This window comes from Branchiostoma lanceolatum, chromosome 2 (genome assembly GCF_035083965.1).
Source record: "Branchiostoma lanceolatum isolate klBraLanc5 chromosome 2, klBraLanc5.hap2, whole genome shotgun sequence".
Taxonomy (NCBI): Eukaryota; Metazoa; Chordata; class Leptocardii; order Amphioxiformes; family Branchiostomatidae; genus Branchiostoma; species Branchiostoma lanceolatum.
Window position 1 is genome coordinate 13,099,100 of NC_089723.1, and position 9,187 is coordinate 13,108,286.

General features: G+C 41.1%; 1 long non-coding RNA gene across 1 annotated transcript; it reads left to right on the plus strand.

Annotated features, from left to right (window-relative positions):
* The first annotated feature begins 642 nt into the window (after positions 1-642).
* LOC136427527 (uncharacterized) lies at positions 643-6,781 on the plus strand. The gene is made up of 7 exons (XR_010754452.1): positions 643-780; positions 1,518-1,687; positions 1,966-3,793; positions 4,091-4,152; positions 4,447-4,607; positions 4,797-4,918; positions 5,223-6,781. It is a non-coding gene; the product is annotated as an uncharacterized lncRNA (long non-coding RNA).
* The last annotated feature ends 2,406 nt before the right edge of the window (positions 6,782-9,187 follow it).

The window sequence follows — 9,187 nt, forward strand, 5'->3', positions numbered from 1 at the left end:
ATTTTTTCATGACCACTTACATTGTATACTAGTCCTGTACCACCAAATGATTTTAACCCTATCTAGACTCCCCTCCTCATAACTTCCAAACGGCATGGTGTATGATCAAATTTTCAGGGGGTGATATTTAAAGATGTAAATAAATATCAATCACTATCCATAATAAGCCTGGATTATTTGGCGAAGATAATGTGTTCGTGGAACTCTAGTTAAGTATATTTTCTTTTTATACACAGTACTAAATGCATTTAAATTTGCGGTGATTTAATTTCGCGGCAAGGAGAAACTTCACGGTGGTTCTAAAGTCGCGAAGTGGTCCTTCGTGATGGAATCACCGGTGCGCAGGCCTTTTCGGACAGATCGTTGCAGTACCGTTCTCAATCGCTATCAGAGGTCATGCGTTTGTTGGTCACGTTACTTGAATTATATCATCAGCATAGATAGCCAATGAGGGACAGACTCTGTAATGAGATCAATCATATCAACCAATGGAAAAAGTACATTCTTGTGACTAATGGCAAGCCACATTTCTCTTCTCCGGGACGAATCACAGATCAGTATTTTTCCAAGGTCCGTGTGCAGAAAGGCTTCACCTGGCCAGGCTGGAGGTCAGTGCGTCACTTACAGCTTTTCTCTCACCAGGGAAAGACTTTAGGCTTCTGCTGCCGTCAACACCGTGAGCCGACATGTTGGTACACGGCATCTAGCTGGGATTTTAGCGTCACCGCAACGCCGGGAGAAAAAATCTCAGCCAGCCGAGGACATGCGGTTCTATAAAAGGTAATTCTTTCCTTTGTGTTGGCAAGCTTAGGGTTACAGATTGTTGTACTTTTGGGACCTGGACAACGCATACTAGAAAGTCTTTGTCTTTTACTTGCTTATCTGATTGTGAATACGCCCATTCGTATATTCGAGGATGCATATGCAGTGTCAGGGTGAAGGCCCCTAGCTTGTATTACAGTCCATTGTCTCGATTTGCATAACACTGCCCAGACTGTTTTTTTTTTACGTCTCCGGTTCTTCAAATTCGACACTGCACATGCGTATTCGAATCTACGAATGGGCTTTTTTATCATTTTTTTTTCTTTATAATGAACCGCACGGACATTTCCCGGTAAACGAAATGTGCGCTAGAAAACTTACTGCCTTCTAATCAAATAAATTGCATACTGGAAAAGTCTTTGTCTTTTGCTTACTTATCTGATTGTGAATAAGCCCATTCGTAGATTCGAAGAGGAATGTGCAGTGTCAGAGGTGAAGACCCCTGGTTTGTATTTACGGTTATGTCTAGACCATTGTCTCGATTTGCATAACAATGCCCAGGCGGGGTTTCTTTACGGCTTGTCTTTGCAACTTTGCCACTCCACACGTGTATGTGAATCTACGAATTGGCTTTTTCTTTATATTTTATAATGAATCGCACGGAGACATTCCGGTAAACGAAATGTGTTCTTGAAAACTTCCTGACTTCTAATCAAACGTTCTAATACATTATCTTTTTTCTTTTCCAACTTAAGGACTGGATGAACAGTTTAGGTGTGAGGCAGCTGATACGTGCACATACCCTGTCCCTGCTGCAGTGTAACAGTGGGAGCCAGAAGTCTGTACTACTCGCCTCTTGTGTTTCAGCAGAAACTAAAGGGATGTGAGGAATTCACAAGACAAGGAGACTGTTGGATGAACACCGGTGAGTAGATCCTGTACAACGTACCCCAAACTACTATTTTTCAGTTAAGTTTATCAAGTTCAGGCCAGTGTCACTCACGTTGAACAGTTCAACTTTGCAGGTAACAGTTTATTTGACCAATAAAGATGACATAGTTACCATATTCTATATGGCCTGTGCTCTGTCATCTTTTCCACTCATGACAGACTTAAAGCATCTTTTTTCCTTGTTCAAAATATTCAAAGAAAAACGACGATACCCTGCCTCATCCTAATTGATTGTTTTTCACTTTCTTGCAGTTACAAGAAGCTGACATGACTCAGCATCTTCCAGGATCTTATTGATGCCATCAAGCCCAGATCAACTACACCGATGTTCATGGTGGGACTAATTCTGGGTGAGCGGCTGTCATCCAAAGCCAAGTACGCCATCTTCACTGCGATGCCCAGAAAGACCAGTGCTCGTGTGCACGCCCTGCCAGAGGATCTGGATTATGATAAGTGTTTGCATCATTATCGTTTTGATTGGTTGATGGTAGGGTGTTTGATGTGCATTTTGTTGACATCCGGGGTATTGTTGCTGGTAGGGGGTCGGTGTATTTTGTGAGTGGTGGCTACTTTTTCACGCAAGGCTTCAGCCCGTTTCTGTGGTGTGCATGCCCGTTGTGTTGTTGGTTCAGTCTCTGTGACTGTGTTTATGGCTGAGATTGTATTCGGGGTGGCTGTGAAGTTCAATGAGTCAGAGAACGGGGACTTTCCTGGTTCTGTTGGCTTATGACTGCTTGGGTTCTTCTGCCATCTGTTGTCCTTTCTGTTTATGTAGACTGGTTGGTGGTTGCCGGGGACCTAGACCAGGACATAATTTGCCTTGTGTCGTATCTTGGAGTCCCGAACCAAGATATGGCACAGGGCCAGGAAGGAAGGCAGGTGGTTGGAGAGCCTGAGTAGTTGTGAGCTGATAGAACATGGGAAATCCCTGATCTCTGAAACACTAAATTTTGCGGTTTCTTCGGATGTAATCCCGGCCATCGACATAGCCACAGGAACCGAATTAGCAATATATCGGGTTTGTATAACGCAGAAACAGGCTGGGGTCCGCTGTGCAGGAGTAGTCGTTGCTCTCGAGATGTCTCGACCCCTCATCAGCAGCATAACTCAGGGTGTCATCAAAATGGACTCAACATCTTGCCATCCGTCAAGAGATTATGATTCTCTCGGCTGATAATGCTTCAAGTTGAACCTAGAACTAAAATGACAATCACAAATCAAATCAACTTCCTGCATGCCCCCAGTAATCGGTTTTTTGATAATCAACTTTTATGGAATGCAAGGTGTACAATTTTACAGCAATCCTATGTAGTTAAGCTTACTATGTGTTAGCCAGTGTCAAGTTTTATTTTTGTCTCATCTTTTTTTTTGCATCTTTTTTAATCTAGTAGATGTTGATATTGTCAGTTCATGGTGTAGAGCCTTCTGACCCTTATAAAATTTCGGCTACTTATATTAAGGCATAGGCTGACGTTGGAACACACACACACATAGACTAACACATTGACATACTAACATGCACGCACGCACACACACTTACACAAACATATTAACATCTATCTGACCGATTCCTTAGCCTTACGATGCATAATAACTTTCTTAAAGACTTGAAGTCATTAGTCTAAAAAAATTAAATGCTACCTCTGTACCATGTATTGACATCAACATTTACTACATACGTTTTCAGCTTTTATCGATCGCATTTAAGCTTAGTTAGCATTAGTTAGCATTTTAGCTTTAAGTAAGCATTTTCGTTTATCATTTTTCAAAGCTTAGACTTAATTCTAGTGTGATATGTGCCTTTTTGTAAAACATTGTATACTTTGCATTCCTCCATTTGGTCAATAATTGCTTTCAAGTAAACCATGTATAATCTATATTACACATCAGATTTAAAGAAAATGGATGTTTTCACCCTCAAACTGGCATATGAAATTGATGTTCCCTCTCGCCATATCACCAGTTATCAAGCATCACCACAACGGGGGCTTTGCAACAAACCCGGCGAAGACAACTTCCAGAGCAGTACCAAGACGTCACAGAGACCATCTTCGATGACGTGTGGTGTTTGTTCTAAAAGGTGAGGTCAGCTGACTGTCACATTGATTTGTGGGGGTGATCCAGTGCCTTTTTGTTGTACTTGACTAGATAATCGTCCATGAAGTAGTAATATTTAAGTTATATAAGCTAGGACTAGAAACTAACCCGGCGTTTCTTTTATAATGAGTACTATAGCGTCTTTGATTTTGGAGCGTCTTAAATTTTCACTTTAATGTGTACCATGGAAAATTAGGTGAATGAACCAAGAACTAACAAACTTCCTGACGTTCATATGAATTTTCCTAATGCATTCTATCTTTTTCTCTTCACAACTTAGGACTAGAAGAGACACGTGAATAAAGTGAGCTGATCGACATATGGGGCTTTTACAGATAGATGGTAAGGTATTGTACCTTATTGTGTGAATAGATAGATTAGACTCAGGTTCTAAAATTGCTGACACAACCCAGATTTTTTATTAAAGGACAAGTCTTTGTCAATGAATGATTTATTCCTTTGTGTTGGCAAGTTTAAATTGATAGAATCTTTTAAATTTCTCGACCCGAATAATGCTTGCTAGAAAAGTCCTTTTATCTTACTTGCTTATCTGATTGTGAATTGAATGTAAGATATGAATATTATGGTGTTTTTTTTTGTCAACGGATGCATGTCTGTCTTGTGCCGATATCGCAGAAATGTCCGGACGTGCTACTTCGGGGCTGGGTAAGGGACCTTGTGCCAAACACCACCATCGCTGAAGATGCTATTTGATAGCATCCAGTACATCACGACGCCAAGGAGGTGTCAAGCAAATCTACCGGCTTATCTACAAGAACTGTTGCTCTTTTCTTAAGGTGAGACAGACAGCAAGGTTGATAATTGAACTCACTACCTTCAGGATACCCAGTTATCTTTGGTTTCGCAGCGCTTTACTCTCTATTTATGAACCATGGACATTTCCCGGTAAACGAAATATGTGCTTGGAAATTTCCCGACTTTTATTCAAATGTCCTAATACATTGTATTTTTCTTTTCCAACTTAGGACTGGATGAACAGTTTAGGCGTGAGGCAGCTGACACATACAGCACATACCAGTGGACCTGCTGCTGAAACTGAAGGGACTGGAGGAATTTACAAGAAAATGAGACTGTTTGATTAACACCTGTGAGTAGATCCTGTACAGTTTACTCCAACCCGACCCAGACTACTATTTTTGACAAGTTCAGGCCATTATCACTAATGTTGAACAGTTTACTTTTGCCAGTATCATCCACTTTGACCAGTTGAGACCAATAATCAACAATTTATGTAGCGAGCATTATAGTATTTCATTAACTTCTTCTCCCTGATTTGTCACCATTTCCACTCCTGACAGACATAAGGCATCTTTCTGCCTTGTTCAAAATATTCAAAGCAAGAAGATTTTAGTCTGCCTCATCCTAATTCATTGTTTTCCACTTTCTTGCAGTTACAAGAAGCTGACAACTCTCTGCAGCTTCATCAGGAACTTATTGATGCCATTAACCCCAGATCAACTACACCGATGTCCATGGCCATCCCCAGGGACTTCTGGATGAGAGGCTGTCATCCAAAGCCAAGTACGCCATCTTCGCTGTGACGCCCAGAAAGACCAGTGCTCGTGTGTACGCCCTGCCAGAGGGCCTGGAATTGTTAAGTGTTTGCTTCATTGCAGAATTTTGCTGGGACTCACTTGTCATTGGCATGATGGGAAGTTAATGATTTGTGATGTTGCATTCATAGCGTTAACTGAACGTACGATTCCCTTTGTGTACCTGAGGCGTTGTCGGCAGGGATGATTACAATCTCTTGGTTGATGATAGGGTGTTTGATGTGTGTTTTGTTGATATCCTGAGTGCCATTGCTGGTAGGGGGTCAGGGCATTTTGTGAGTGGTGGCTACTTTTTCACGCAAGGCTTCAGCCCGTTTCTGTGTTGTGCATGCTCGGTACGTTGTTGGTTCAGTCTCTGTGACTGTGTTTATGGCTGAGATTGTATTCGGGGTGGCTGTGAAGTTCAATGATTCAGAGAACGGGGACTTTCCTGGTTCTGTTGGCTTATTACTGTTTGGGTTCTTCTACCATCTGTTGTCCTTTCTGTTTATGTAGACTGGTTGGTGGTTGCCGGGGACCTAGACCAGGACATAATTTGCCTTGTGTCGTATCTTGGAGTCCCGAACCAAGACTATGGCACAGGGCCAGGAAGGAAGGCAGGTGGTTGGAGAGCCTGAGTAGTTATGGGCTAACAGAACCAGGGAAATCCCCAAGCTCTGAAACACTGAACTTTGCGGTTTCTTCGAATGTGATCCCGGCCATCGACATAGCCACAGGAACCGAATTGGCAATATATCGGGTTTGTATAATGTAGAAACAGGCTGGAGTCTTGTGTGCAGGAGTAGTCGCTGCTTTCAAGATGTCTCGACCCCTCACCAGCAACATCACTCAGGGTGTCATCAAAATGGACTCAACACCTTGCCATCCGTCAAGAGATCATGATTCTCTCGGCTGGTAATGCTTCAGGTAGACAGAGGGGATTGTACATTTCTAGGTTGAACCTAGAACTGAAATGACAATAACAAATCAAGTTAACTTCCTGTCATGCCCCCAGCAATCTGTAGCTGAAATTCTTGTTAATGACACAGCTTGGGTCTATGTTGAGTACTGTAAGCACCGGTAGTCAAATTATGTACCGTGCTGCTATGGCATCTAGAGTGAGATCTGACGCCATTTAATGTAAAATGCTTCAAATCGATTTGCTTCTTGGGAAAAGGTCTTTTGTTCTCAACTAGCCTTTATAGTGCGTGTATTATGTGTGGCTTTTCTAGTATAAGACTGGCCACCTTAATTGTCCTGGAAACCAAAATACACTAGCTTTGAGATAAAACGTCTTCTTCCTCTGTTTTGATTGTAATTGTTTCAGTTGTAGTGCAATTTGTGCCTTTTTGTACATTGTACACTTTGCATTTCTCTGTTTTGTCAACAATTGCTATCAAATAAACTGTTTAAAACCAGATGTATAGTTTATATTTCAAATTTGATGTTGAAAAAAAATGCTCTCTCCCTCTCCAACCTCAAAATGGCATGAAATGGATGTTCCCTCTTCTCATATCCTCCCTCTGATGTGAAATGGATTTCCCTCTCTCTCCAACCTGACCTTGAATGCATGGTCCCTCTCTTCCAGACTCTATAGTCTATGTAAAATAGATGGTCCCTCCCTTCCTTCCGAGACGCTTGCTCCGTGTGAAATGGATAGTCCCTTTACTTTCCCAGAACCTAAACCCCATGTAAAATCAGGATGATCCGTCCCTTTCCAGATACTTCATCCCATGTGAAAGGGAAGGCCCCTCTCTACACTGACCGTTAACTGAAGGTGACATGATATGAATGGTCCCTCTTTTCCAAGGCTCTTGACCCCTTGTAAAATGGATGGTCCCTCACAACCCAGACAACTATAAAAGGTGACTTACCCAATGTGAAATCAATAGTCCCACCTTTCCAGGACCTTTTGCCCCATTCCAAATGGAAAGCTCTTGACAATGAACTCTTTCCCATTCCTTAAAGTTCATGTGAAACGAACGGTGCACTCTTTTCAGACCCTCAACGTCATATGAGATGAATGGTCCCCATCCCCCACTGAAATAGCTGTTCCCTTCCTTTCAAGACCCTCAACTTCGTGTAAGATGGACCCTCTCTGCCCTCTTCTAAATTTACGTAATGGAAATAGGTGCTCTCTCCTTCCAAAACCTCTAACGTCGTGTAAAATGAATGGTTCCTGTCACCCATCCTCCAGATAGTCCCTAACCTCACAGACCCTTAAGGGGGCACACCCCACTTTGTTCTGGGGTTCGATCAGGGTTTCGATTGGAGACTGCACATTTTGATTTATTACCTTCGCCGAGAAGGTTATGCAGAGGGTAGCGTTTGTGGGTGGGTTTGTGTGTAGTGGACCAGCTTAACTCGAGAATGCCTTGATGGATCGTCTTGGTATTTGGTATGTTGGTAGCTTATGATGAGACCTAAAAACGATCAGATTTTGGGCCACCTAGCGGCTTCTTACGGTACTGCAGCGGAACTTCCTGTTTTGATATCTCGTGTTCTGGACATGCTATGGAACTGATTTTTGAGTGGTAGGATAGATCTTTGGACAGAGAGTAAGTGGTATGGGTTTGGGCCCCCTAGCGGCTTTTTTGGAACTGCAGGAGCAGGTTTTGCGTCTGACTTTGAAAGGGAATAACTCAAGAAGGGCTTGATGGATGGTCATGATTTTTGGTAAGTAGATAGCTTGAGTGATGATGTACAAGATTAGATACTTTTTATGAAAATCAGTATCTAATTTGCATAATTAATGAGGAAAGTTTATACATCCGCCAAATTCCATCATAGGACTCTGAAACATGTGACATATGTAACTGAGGAAGAGAGAAATATCAATTGATATGAACTATGCAAATGAAGACCTCGTTTGCATAATTAATGAGAAAATACTATAACAAGATGGCCTTTATGGATGGTCATGATTTTTGGTATGTAGATAGCTTGTGTGATGCTTAGTATGATTGGACGATAATGCAAAACAGATCCAAATTTGCATAATTAATGAGGAAACTTTTAAAAATCCGCTTTGTTCCATGATATGACTATTCAAATTGTAACTGAGGAAGAGACGAATGTTGACAGATAGAAATATGCAAATGTGATATGAAATATGCTAATTTGCAAACTTCTATAATTCCACACTTGTAAATGATGGCAATTTCATACATTTTCGTACTTTTTTTGTGGCACCGGGAAGTTATGTGAATGTGAACATCGTCTAATCAAATTATGCTAATAAGGGCCTCATTTGCATAATTGATGATAAATATTAGCATAACCTTCTTAGTTGAGCTCATCATTTGTTAAGCTCATACTTTGGACATGTTATATTTTAATACAATCAACTGGTATGATTTATTATTGATGTGAAACACTCCTAATACGTCAGTCATAAAGGTTAAAATCATTTGGCGAAGGTATGAGGTCGTGGAACTCTAGTTTGATTTGATTTATTTGACTGTAAAAAGTACAGCCAGGGCTACCCAATTAGCCAAAGGCTAAAACAAAGGGTTAGCCCTGGTAACAGTATTCATTACAAAAGTTCACAGAGTTCATTACAAACGTTCACAAAGCACACCAAACAGATACATAAAACGCCAAGCTAAAAACATAGAAGAAACAAAATTAACAAAAAATTTCACAAAACTAAATTAAAGCGCCGAAGGTAAAAAATGCACGAGACTAAATTATATTTAAAATCGTTGACGACGCAAAGCCAAAACTTAGGTTTACATTACGTACTAGGTTATACAATAAATATATTATTGTAAAGTAAAGTAAAGTAAAGTAACTTTGTATGGGATGAAAGGATAATTCATTCA